Source organism: Chlorocebus sabaeus, chromosome 19 (assembly GCF_047675955.1).
Source record: "Chlorocebus sabaeus isolate Y175 chromosome 19, mChlSab1.0.hap1, whole genome shotgun sequence".
In the NCBI taxonomy this organism is placed as follows: Eukaryota; Metazoa; Chordata; class Mammalia; order Primates; family Cercopithecidae; genus Chlorocebus; species Chlorocebus sabaeus.
The window spans coordinates 8,318,105-8,331,218 of NC_132922.1; the positions used below are offsets into that span (position 1 = coordinate 8,318,105).

General features: G+C 49.4%; 1 protein-coding gene across 1 annotated transcript in view; it reads right to left on the bottom strand.

Moving 5' to 3' along the window:
* LOC103223420 (serine hydrolase like 2) overlaps positions 1–12,796 on the bottom strand; it is a 52,011-nt gene extending 39,215 nt beyond the window's left edge. The window contains exon 1 of the mRNA XM_073006652.1: positions 12,454–12,796. The gene's annotated coding sequence lies outside the window, so the exon portion shown is untranslated. The remainder of the gene's footprint in view (positions 1–12,453) is intronic.
* Between the last annotated feature and the right edge of the window lie 318 nt (positions 12,797–13,114).

A 13,114-nucleotide genomic window follows, 5' to 3' on the forward strand; every position in this document is an offset into this window, starting at 1 on the left:
AGTGGGTTGAGGGGAGTCAAAGCAGGGAGGCCTGGCTGGGGGTGTCACTTTGATCAGTGTAGCAGGAGTGGAGGTGCCAAGGGTGGCCAGGTTCAGGATCTCTTTTTGTTTTTTGAGAAAGAGTCTTCCTCTGTTGCCAAGACTGGAGTGCAGTGGTGTGACCTTGGTTCACTGCAACCTCCACCTCCCGGATTCGAGCCATTCTCCTGCTTCAGCCTCCCCAGCAGCTGGGATTACAGGTGCCTGCCACCAAGCCTGGCTAATTTTTTTTGCATTTTTAGTAGAGACGGGCTTTCATCATGTTGGCCAGACTGGTTTCAAACTCTTGATCTGAAGTGATCCAGCCTCCTCAGCCCCTCAGAGTACTGGGATTACAAGGGTGAACCACAGCGCCGGGCCCAGAATCCATTTTGAAGTGGAGCCAACAGGATTTGCTGCTGGGTGTTGTGAGAGTAGGAGGAGTCAGGGATGACCCACGGATGTTGGCCCGAGCAGCTGGAGGAAGTGACTTGCCATGAGCTATGGGCACAGCCAGAGCTGGCTTTGTTGACTGTTTTATCTAATGCTGACCAGCCACTGACCTACTCTTCCTACAGCTACATTGAGACTATCACACCGAGGGCCCACGGGCTTTGCTGGGCTGAGACCAAGTGCCCTTTCTCTTGAAGTGTTTGCATAATGTCTGCTTCAATGCACTGTAGCTGGTGTTCACTGTAGAGTTTCACTCTTAGAAGAAAATTTATTCCACCAACTGTAGCTGCGCATGTCTACCCAAAGATACTCACTTGCTGTATTACCGACTCCTAGCATTCCTTACAACTGTGTGGCTTTGAACTTCATCTAAGGCTTCTGTAGTCTGTGGCTTTGAATTGGCCCTCCTCTGCTACCTTTGGTGATTCTCAGGGGCTAGTGCAATTCTTTTTTTTTTTTTTTTTTTTTTTTTTTTGAGATGGCATCTTGCTTTGTTGCCCAGGCTGGAGTGCAATGGCTCATGATCTTGGCTCACTGTAGCCTCTGCCTCCTGGGTTCAAGCGATTCTCCTGCCTAGGTCTCCTGAGTAGCTGGGATAACAGACACCACCCACCACGCCCGATTAATTGTTGTACTTTTAGTAAAGATGGGGTTTCACCATGTTGGCCAGGCTGGTCTTGAACTCCTGACCTCAAGTGATCCACGCAGCTTGGCCTCCCAGAGTGCTGGGATTACAGGTGTTAGCCAGGGCACCCAGCCAGACTAAGACATTTCCTCTCTCATCTGCTCAGGCTGGAGTGCAGTAGCGCGATCTCCGTTCACTGCAACCATTGTCTCCCAGGTTCAAGGGATTCTCCTATCTGAGCCTCCTGAGTAGCTGGAATTACAGGCACCCACCATCATGCCTGGCTAATTTTTGTATGTTAGTAGAGATGGGGTTTCGCCATGTTGGCCAGGCTCGTCTTGAACTCCTGATCACAGGTGATGCGACCACTTCAAAAACATTGTCTTTTTTTTTTTCCTTGAGACCAAGTCTCGCTCTGTTGCCAGTCTGGAATGCAGTGACAGGATCTCAGCTGACTGCAACTTCTGCCTCTTGGGTTCAAGCGATTCTCCTGCCTCAGCCTCCCAAGTAACTGGGACCACAGGTGTCAGGAAGGCTGAAGACATCTGTTTGAACTTAAATAGATCATCCTGCTCCCCTACTGCTGTCCCCGTGGAGGGTTTGTGACTCTGCTTTCAACATAATTAATTCCTTTCCCACTTTACAGCTTTTGAAAGGGCACAGTGGAGCCTGCTAGTATGTTCTTCTCCTAAAAGACACCTACAAACTCAGATGCAGACCAGAAACAATGGGGAGTGAACTTTTATTTAAGGCTTGCTCAGTGGTTGGCATACCTCCTTTTCCTATTAAAGACAGTTCCTTGGCCAGGCACGGTGACTTATGCTTGTAATCCCAACACTTTGGGAGGCCGAGGCGGGCAGATCACGAGGTCAGGAGATCCAGACCATCCTGGCTAACATGGTGAAACCCCATCTCTACTAAAAATACAAAAAATTAGTCAGCTGTAGTGTTGGGCACCAGTAGTCCCAGCTACTGGGGAGGCTGAGGCAGGAGAATGGCGTGAACCCAGGAGGCGGAGTTTGCAGTCAGCCAAGATCACACCACTGCACTCCAGCCTGGGCTATAAAGCGAGACTCCACCTCAAAAATAAAAAATAAAAAAAAAAAAGACGGCTCCTCATGTGCCTCCCTTAGGCAGCCAGTGCAAGTGCTGACTTTACAAGGTTGGACCCGGGGTGCTTGTTTCACAACAAGCCTAGGTGTCAGTAGAGGCACGTACATAGATAGCAGGACGGGCTTTTTCCTCTCTCCTTTGCTCCTAGAAAACTCTGCCTCAGCTACAAATGGGATATTACAAACGATGTTAATGGGTAAATAAAAGATAGGAAAGCTGAGTGCGGTGGCTCACGCCTGTAATCCCAGCACTTTGGGAGGCTGAGGCAGGTGGATCACTTGAGGTCAGGAGTTTGAGACCAACTTGGTCAATGTGGTGAAACCCCATCTCTACTAAAAATACAAAAATTAGCTGGGCATGGTGATGGGCGCCTGTAATTCCAACTACTCGCGAGGCTGAGGCAGGAACATCGCTTGAACCTGGGAAGTGGAGGTGGCAGTGAGCCGAGATCACGCCACTGTACTCCTGCCTGGGCGACAGAGTGAGACTCTGTCTCAAAAAAATAAGCAAGAAAGAAAACAAACAAACAAACAAAAACATATAGGAAAGATGAACCACTGTCAATATGTGACAATTCTCTTTAATAGCGGAGCTGGCCAGGCGCAGTGGTTCACAGCCGTCCTCTAGCGCTTTGGGAGACTGAGGCGGAAGATCGCTTGAGCCCAGGATTTTAAGTCTATAGTGAGCCATGATTGCACAACTGTACTCATCTGAGTGACAAAACAAGGCCCTATCTCTAAAAAAGAAAGAAAGAACAGGTAGATACCTATTCAGGATAATGCCTGTGGATGGCGCTAATCACACTGTGGCAGCGTTAGGAGTTCTCAGTTCCCATTCTCAGTAGCTTTCATCTTTCCATCTTTCTTCACACCACCATGCTGGCCTATCTGTCTTTTTTTTTTTTTTTTTTTGAGTCGGAGTTTTGCTCTTGTTGCCCAGACTAGAGTGCAACGGCGCGATCTCAGATCACCTCAACCTCTGCCTCCTGGGTTCAAGAGACTCTCCTGCCTCAGCTTCCCGAGTAGCTGGGATTACAGGTGCCTGCCATCGTGCCCGGCTAATTTTTGTATTTTTAGTAGAGACAGGGTTTTACCATGTTGGCCAGGCAGGTCTCAAACTCCTGACCTCAAGTGATCCACCCACCTCAGCCTCCCAAAGTTCTGGGATTACAGGCGTGAGCGTTGCCTAATTTTTCTGTATTTTTAGTAGAGACAGGATTTCACCATGTTGGCCAGGCTGGTCTCAAACTCCTGACCTCAAGTGATCCGCCTGCCTTAGCCTCTGAAAGGGCTGGGATTATAGAAATGAGCCACTGTACCCAGCCTCAAAGGTAATAATTTTCTTTCTTTCTTTCTTTACTTTGGGATAGAGTCTCGCTCTCTCTCCCAGGCTGGAGGGCAGTGGCATGATCTTGACTCACTGCAACCTCCGCCTCCCGGGTTCAAGCTATTCTCCTGCCTCAGCCTCCCGAGTAGCTGGGATTACAGGTGCCCACCACCACGCCCGGCTAATTTCTGTATTTTTAGTAGAGACAGGATTTCACCATGTTGACCAGAGTGATTTCAGACTCCTGACCTCAAGTGATCTGCTTGCCTTTGCCTTCCAAAGTGCTAGGATTACAGGTGTGAGCCACTGCGCCCGGCCACTTTTTTTTTTTTTCTTTTTTTTAAGACAGGGTCTTGGTTTGTTGCCTAGGCTGAAGTGCAATGGTGTGATCACAGCTCACTGCTGCCTCTACCTCTTGAGCTCAAGTGATCCTCCTGCCTCAGCCTCCTGAGTAGCTGATTCTACAGGCACTGCCACCACACTAGGCTAATTTTTCAATTTTTTAAATTAATAAAATGTTTTTACATAGAGACATAGTCTCACTATGTTGCCCAGGTGGTCTCGAACTCCTGGGCTCAATCAATCCACCCACCTTTTTTTTTTTTTTTTTTTTTTGAGGCGGAGTCTTGCTCTGTCGCCCAGGCTGGAGTGCAGTGGCACTATCTCGGCTCACTGCAAGCTCCGCCTCCTGGGTTCACACCATTCTCCTGCCTCAGCCTCCCGAGTAGCTGGGACTACAGGCGCCTGCCACCACGCCCGGCTAATTTTTTTTTTTGTATTTTTAGTAGAGATGGGGTTTCACCGTGTTAACCAGGATGGTCTCGATCTCCTGACCTCGTGATCCACCCATCTCGGCCTCCCAAAGTGCTGGGATTACAGGCTTGAGCCACCGCGCCCGGCCAATCCACCCACCTTTGACCTCCCTCTTTGACCTCCCAAAATGCTGGGATTACAGGTGTGAGTCATCACGCCTGGCCCCAAATTTATCTTAAGAAAAACTTTTCTTTATAGTATGCAGTAGTTTAAAAGAACATCGTAAAAAGATTTTAAAGTTATATTTTATTACAGTTTCTTTAATTCAGGCTTGTCACTGACTCAGTCTAGCTTCCTGCCAAATGGGCCGAATTGGCCCAATTGTCTGTCACTGTTGTCACCTGCCCAGTACACTAGGCCGGGCATTGACTCCTGATCCAGCTGGGTTGCAGATCAGGGATCCGAATGACCCTGCTGGCTTAGCAAGAAGTTCAGAGCAAGTAATTCAAGCTCATGTCCATCCTCTGTGCGAAGCCCAGGTTCAATGGGAATAAACAGAGGTTAACAGAGTTTCCCCATAACTCGCTTGGTTACAACATTTGGAGCCCCAGCGAGATTGTTACACACGAGTTATGGAGAAAGGGGATCACATAAGTCCCACTGGCCTTGGACCTGCCCCTTGTCCTCCCCCTAGATCTTAAAGCTAAAAAAAAAAAAAAAACCAGACCTTATGTGGCAAGAAGTGTTGGCTATAGCTGTTTTCCTACTTCTTCTAGCTATAACACTTCTGTTCTTCTGATACTGCAGCCCCCCAGGCCATGAATATTTCTGTCCATGCTGGGTTTAATAGTTCTCAAACCCTGTTAAATTGCCTCCAGAATGGGAAACTCTTCCCGGCCTTGTAAAGATTGGAGCCCTCTGCAATGTATGTCACAAAATTTCTCTCTGGGCTTCTCAGAGGATTATGGAATCTGCCTCAAAAAAGGCAAAATCCAGATACTCTGCGAAGTAGAATGGCTACAGTTTGGAACCTCGTGGCCCCCAGAAGGGTCACTAAATCTCACAGCTGTTCAGGCTGTGTGGCAGATCGTTGCTGGAACTTCCAGTCACCCCATCAGTTTCCCTACATTGATGAATGGCTGAGCTTGGCCCGGAGACCTCCCCTTTGGCTCCGCTCATGTGCTCTTCATAATCCTACCTCCAAGGCCCTTCTGAGCCAGGCCTCACTGTCGTCCCGACCCTCAGCCCCTCAGTTCCTCCAGTACTGCCTCCTGAAGAAGAAGAAGAAAGTTTTTCTCACTCATTTCTGCCTCCTTATAACTCTCTTGCTCCCCCAAAATCTTCCCTAGTCTCCTCGACTACATCCCCTGTGGGCTCTCCACCTATAGCCTCCTGATTATGGCCTCGGCAGGAGCGGGTAGCCCCCCTCCTCCCGCTGAGAGAAGCACAAGACCCTCCGGGTGATGAGCGCTCAGCTCCATTCTTGGTTTATGTCCCCTTCTCTGCTTCTGACCTGTACAACTGGAAGGCTGATAATCCCCCCTTTTCTGAAAAGCCCAAGTCTTGACGTCACTCATGGAGTCCACGTTTCAGACCCATCGGCCCACCTGGGATGACTGTCAACAGCTCCTTTTAATCCTTTTCACCTCTGAAGAGAGAGAACATATCCGAAGAAAGGCCAGAAAGCATTTCCTCACACCAGCCGATAGGCCAGAAGAGGAAGCAAGAGCCCTCCTCGAGGAGGTTTTTCCCTCTACCTGGCCTAATAGGGACCCAAACTCCTCCAGTGAAAGAGAGCTTTGGATGATTTTCACTGGTATCTCTTTGTGGGTATCAAGGGAGCCGCTCGAAAACCCATAAATTTGTCTAAGACAACTGAGGGGCCTGATAAGTCACCAGGAGCGTTTTTAGAATGCCTCCAGGAGGCCTATCGAACTAACACCGCTTTTGACCCCGCGGTGCCTGAAAATAGCCGTGCTCTTAATTTGGCATATGTGGCTCAGACAGCCCCTGATGTTAAAAGAAAATTACAAAAGCTACAGGGATTTGCTGGAATGAACATCAGTCAACTTTTAGAAATAGCCCAGAAAGTTGTGGACAATCGAGAGTCTAAAAAGCAAAAACAGGCAGCTGGGGCAGCTGAAAAGGCTGCTGACAAAGCATCAGAAAGACAAGCGAAAATGTTAGTGGCGGCCTTCCAAGGAGCCAAAAAGGAAGGGCCCCCATCACAGAGCACTAGCCAGGGGACCCCGGATCCACGCCAGATAGGCCAGAAAAGTGGGCGTACAAGCCGTACAAAAATCCAATGCGCTTATTGCAAACAGGACACTAGAAGAAGGAATGCCCATTAAAGCCAGAGGAAGAACCAGAACAGGAAAAGGTCCTCACCCTCCCCACAGAAGAGGAATCTGATGATTGACAGGGCAAGGGCTCCCTCTCACTTGGCCCCTGGAAGCCCATGGTGACCACCACAGTAGAGGGCCATGGTGATGTCCAGGAGTCTACTTGTCTAAGAGCCTAGACCCTGTGGCGTCCAGGTAGCCAAGTTGTCTACCAGCCCTAGCTGCAACAGCAAGCCTGATCCAGAAGGCTGATAAACTGACTCTTGGCCAAAATTTAACCCTTATGACTCCTCATGCCGTAAAAACTTTGCTAGGAAGTGCTTCTGGCAAATAGATGTCTAATGCTCGCATCTTGCAGTATCAGTGTTTACTGTTAGATCAGCCTCATTTAACTTCCTCTCCCGCAAGGTGTTTAAATCCAGCTACCTTGCTCCCTGATCCAGACCTTACCACACCTGTCCATGACTGCCAAGAACTGTTAGAGACTACGGAAACTGGCCGACCTGATCTCCAAGATGTGCCTTTCAAGGAGGCAGACGCCACCGTGTTTACAGATGCTAGCAGCTTCCTCGAGCAGGGAGTTTGAAGGGCTGGTGCAGCCGTCACTACGGACACGGATATACCGTAGGCCCAAGCACTGCCAGCAGGTGCCTCAGCACAGAGGGTTGAGTTGATTGCCCTCACTCAGGCCCTCCGATGGGGTAAGGACAAGCGTATTAACATTTACACTGACGGCAGCTATGCTTTCGCTACTGTGCCTGTACACGGAGCCGTCTACCAAGAGTGTGGCTACTCACCTCAGCAGGAAAGGCTATCAAGAACAAAGAAGAAATTTTGGCCCTGCTTGAAGCTGTTTGGCTCCCTCAACAGGTGGCTGTAATTCACTGCAAAGGACATCAAAAAGAAGACATGGCCGTTGCCCGTGGTAACCAAAGAGCCGACTCTGCAGCCCGGGAGGCAGCTGGACTCCCAGTCGCGCCTCTGACCCTGCCGCCTGCAGTGTCCTTTCTGCAACCTGACTTGCCGGATCACCCAGAATATGACCCAGAGGAGGAAAAACAGGCTTTGGATCTTCAGGCCAGTAAAAATCAGGAAGGTTGGTGGATTCTTCCTGATTTCAGAATCGTCATACCCTGAGCTCTCCAGGAAACTTTAATCAGTCGTCTGCATTCTACCACCCGTTTAGGAGGAATAAAACTGGCCCAGCTTCTAAGGAGTCATTTCGAGATCCCCCACCTTCAGGACTTAACCAAGCAGCTCTCCAGTGTACAGCTTGTGCACATGTAAACGCCAAGCAAGGTCCTAAACCCAGCCCAGGCCACTGCCTCCGGGGAGACTCACCAGGAGAAAGGTGGGAAATTGACTTTACAGAGATAAAACTGCACCGGGCAGCCTAGAAATACCTCCTGGTACTAGTAAACACCTTTTCCTCATAGACTGAGGCATTCGCCACCAAAAACCAGACTGCTATCACGGTAGTTAGGCTTTTACCCAATGAAATCATCCCTCGGCATGGGCTGCCTGCTGCCATAGGGTCTGATAATGGACCGGCCTTCACCTTGCCTATAGCTCAGTCAGTCGGTAAGGCATTAAAATTCAATGAAAACTCCATTGTGCCTATCGACCTCAGAGCTCTAGACAGGTAGAACGCATGAACCGCACCCTAAAAGGTACCCTTACAAAGTTAATCCTAGAGACCGGGGAAAATTAGGTAAAGCTCCTTCCTTTAGCCCTTCTTAGAGTAAGATGTACTCCTTACAGGGCTAGGTTTTCACCTTTTGAAATCATGTATAGGAGGGTTCCGCCTATCGTGCCTAAGCTAAAGGATACCCATTTACCAGAAATCTCACAAGCTAATTTATTACAGTACCTGCAGTCTCCCAACAGGTACAAGACATCATCCAGCCGCTTGTCCAGGGAGCTCATCCCCATCCAGTTCCTGACCAGACGGGGCCCTGCCACACTTTCCAGCCAGGTGACCTGGTGTATGTTAAAAAGTTCCAAAAAGAAGGACTCACTCCTGCCTGGAAAGGGCTTCATACTGTCATCCTCACCACACTGACGGCTCTGAAAGTGGATGGCATTCCAGCTTAGATTCATCACTCGCATCAAAAAGGTCAACAGAGCCCAACAAGAAACATAGGTCCCTAAGCCTGGGCCAGGCCCCTTGAAACCGCGCCTAAGTCGAGTGAAGCCATCAGATTAATTCTTTTTATTTACCTCTATTGTTTCTTTCCGCCTAGTATGCCCTCTGCTCCACCCTGCTCTTTCCTCTTCACTTCTTTCACTACAGAACGTGCATTTGCAAACACTACTTAGAAGGCAGCGACCTCCAGTCAGCCATAAATATACTGCATACCCAGGTGGAGTCTCTGGCTGCAGTAGTTCTTCAAAACCGCTGAGGTTTAGATCTGCTATTCCTCTCCCAAGGAGATTTATGCGCGGCTCTAAGAAAGCGTTGTTGTTTCTGTGCCAATCTAAGGTCATAAAAGATACTCCTCCAAACGTTTGAGAAAATCTAGATAGACGCCAGAGAGAACAAGAAAGTAACACCCCCTGGTACCAAAATGCGTTTAACTGGAATCCATGGCTAACTACTCTCATCACTAAGTTAACTGGAGCTCTCCTCCTCCTACGGTTAGGTTGAGTCTTCGGGCCCTGTATATTAAATTGGTTTCTTAACTTTGTAAAGCAACACATAGCTTCTGTTAAGCTTATGTATCTTAAAGCCCAATATAACCCCCTTGTTATAACCGAGGAATCAATGATTTGATTCTCCAAAAACACAAGTGGGGAATGTGATACCCTAACTTGTATGAACTTGATTGACTCTCTCTTAGCTGAGAAAGCCAGACAGATTCCATTTGGCTCCTTCATTTGCAAGATATTAAGGGCTCCTTACCCACCCCCTTCCTCAAGGACTTAACTAGTGCCAGCTGACTCCCAGCACGTCAAAGAATGCAGTTAACTGATAAGATGCTGTGGCAAGCTGTGTCCATAGTTCCCAAGAATTCGCCCGGTTGATGGTACCAAACCCCCGCATTTGGTCCGGTTGGTAGCGCCCAAAGCCCAGCGTCTATCACCTTGTGATGGATTTAAAGCCCCTGCACCTAGAACTGTTTCCTTTCCTGTAACCATTTGTCTTTAAACTTTTATTGCCTGTTTTACTTCCATAAGATTGCTACAGCTAGGCTGCCCCCTCCCCTTTCTAAACCAAAGAATAAAAGAAAATCTAGCCCCTTCTTTGGGGCTGAGAGAATTTTGAGCACTAGCTGTCTCCCAGTCGCCGGCTAATAAAGGACTCCTGAATTCGTCTCAAAGTGTGGCGTTTCTCCATAACTCGCTCCGTTACAACAACTTCAGATGGTGAAAGCCACAGCAACAAAGCGGGGGGTGAAGCAGCCACCCATTTTTAAACGAGCAGATCTCGTAAGAACTCGCAATCGCAAAGACGGCACCAAGCCATGAAGCTCCAATGATCCAAACACCTCCCACCAGGCCCCGCCTCTAGCATTGGGGATTACAATTTAATATGCGATTTGGGCAGAGACAAATATTCAAACTCTATCACCAGCCATCCCTGCTGAGATGCCGGATGTGTGAGTGAAGTGACTTGGAACCTTGAGTGCAGCCCATATGCCAGTTGAATACCATCAAATGGCCTCAGTCAGTGCCACAGGGAGCAACGGAATCTCCTAGCAGAGCATGGCCCAAATTCCTAACCCACGAAATACATGGGCAGTGGTAATTATAAAGACAGTGGAGTGAATTGATTGAGTGGCCATCAGTGTGCTGAAGGAAAAAAACAACAGGCCTCAGAATAGCCATTGATCAACTTATGGCCCACGGTGAAAATCAGGAGGGGCTTCCAGAGATGTGTTTAAAGACAGGTCACACTGTGCTGACAAAGGCCTAGGACCTGATGAGAACTGCAGCGTTTGAATCAGGGCAGATGAATGGCTCTGCCAGTCCTGTGCTACAGTTGAGGAGCATAGAAGGGAAGGAGCGGAACACTGCCACCTAGGGCAGCGACGTCAGGGTAGATGGGTTCAAGAGTCTTGAATTCTAGGCTGGGTGCAGTGGCTCATGGCTGTAATCTCAGCACTTTGGGAGGCTGAGGTGGGTGAATCATCTGAGGTCAGGAGACTGAGACCAGCCTGGCCAACACAGTGAAACCCCGTCTCTACTAAAAAATACAAAAAATCAGCTGGGCATGGTGGCGCATGCCTGTAATCCCAGCTACTTGGGAGGCTGAGGCAGGAGAATTGCTTGAACCCGGGAGGTGGAGGTTGCAGTGAGCTGAGATGGCTGCACTGCACTCCAGCCTGGGTGTCAGAGTGAGACTCCATCTCAAAAAAAAAAAAAAGGCCGGGCGCGGTGGCTCAAGCCTGTAATCCCAGCACTTTGGGAGGCCGAGATGGGTGGATCACGAGGTCAGGAGATCAAGACCATCCTGGCTAACACGGTGAAACCCCATCTCTACTAAAAAATACAAAAAACTAGCCGGGCGAGGTGGCGGGCGCCTGTAGTCCCGGCTACTTGGGAGGCTGAGGCAGGAGAAAGGCGTAAACCCGGGAGGCGGAGCTTGCAGTGAGCTGAGATCCGGCCACTGCACCTCAGCCTGGGCGACAAAGCAAGACTCCGTCTCAAAAAAAAAAAAAAAAAAAAAAGGCTGGGCACAGTAATTATGGGATTATGCCTGTAATCCCAGCACTTTGAGATGACGAGGTGGGCAGATCACAAGGTCAAGAGATCGAGACCATCCTGGCCAATATGGTGAAGCTCCCTGTCTACTAAAAATAAGAAATTTAGCTGGGCATGGTGGCGCACACCTGTAATCCCAGCTACTCAGGAGGCTGATGCAGGAGAATTGTTGAACCCAGGAGGCAGAGGTTGCAGTGAGCTGAGATCGCACCACTGTACTCCAGCCTGATAACAGAGCAAGATTCCGTCTCAAAAAAAAAAGAATGTGATATTGTGACCAGTCCTGATATCCGACCGAGATGGCTCCATGAAGCGTGGAAGCAGTACATGAGAGGCAGATAACAGAACGATCGTGGAAGGGCATTGAGAAGGAGACAGAGGCCTCCGGGAGGGGGATGTGCTGGCACAGATTTATTATGCAAGATCTGAGAAGCCAGTTGACCGTATTTCTGGAGGGTTCACCAGATACTGCTTTCACTAGTGAGGGGTCTATGCATCACTGGGCAATCGGCATGGCCGTCCTCTGAGGCCAGGGTATAAGAGAGCAAATAGGACTGGAGCTGGCCTTGGAAGGGTCAGCAGGAGATAGGATTCCAGAGAGCAGAGGTTCGGTTGATGTGACAGTCAGAACAGGAGCAAGGCCAGAGTGGCTGTCAGGGAGCCTAGATGCATAGGAGTCTCTGGTGAAGGCTAATGGACCACGGTATTCCCAGGGGCCACAGCAGCCCTGACAGTGCTTGACTGCTCTAAGCAAAGAAAGATCAAAAAGAAAAAACAAGCAAACAGGACAGTAATGGCAGCTGCTGATGGAAAATCCCAACCCCTCACCCAGTTTCCAGGCCTAAGCTAGGCCTCAGACCCGGAGGTCACTGACTGAAAGGGAGGCTGGGTCCCCTCGAGACCACAAAGATTTGCAGTAGTAGTCTCCTAATTTTCCCCAAGGGGCCGGCAGCATTTCCAAGGAGCAACTGTGCACTGGGAGAAGAGAAATAGTAGATATATCAAGGGCTGGTGGGTACACGGTCTGAGAGGCCCTTTGGAGTCCAGATAAGTGGAGTCCTTGGACTTCTTTTCTCCCCTGTCTACACTTGCTCCCTTGGCGATCACACCCTCTCCTACCTTTTTCTCTTCTCTTCTCTTCTTTTGTTTTCTGACGAAGTCTCTCTCTGTTGCCCAGGCTGGAGTGCAGTGGGGCGATCTGGCTCCCTGCAATCTCCACCTCCTAGGTTCAAGTGATTTTCCTGTCTCAGCTTTCCGAGTAGCTGGAATTATAGGCATGCACTACCACGCCCGGCTAATTTTTGTACGTAGTAGAGACGGGGTTTCACCAAGTTGGCCAGGCTGGTCTGTAACTCCTGACCTCAAGTGATCTGCCCCCCTCGGCCTCCCAAATTGCTGGGATTACAGGCATGAATCACCGCACCCGGCCCCTCTCATAACTTTCAGTAACCTATCCACAGCCAGTCCCAGGTGTATTGCTCCAGGCCTGACACCTCTGGTGTTCAGTCTGTTCAGTCTCATATCAAACTGCCCACCTGACATCTCCCCTGAGAGGCCTAATGGGCGTCTCACCATGGCCCACAGAGAACTGATCCACTCGATTTTCCCCAAGTTGGCCCCTCTCCTGCAGTCTCCCCATCTCAGTCAATGGCAACACCATCCTCTTAGTTGCCCCGACTGAAAACCTAGCAGCCATCCTGTATTTCTCTCACAGTGCGTATTCAATGTGTGAATGCATGAGTGGAAAGCTGAGTTTGCACTCGTGACTGGCCGGGGTCAA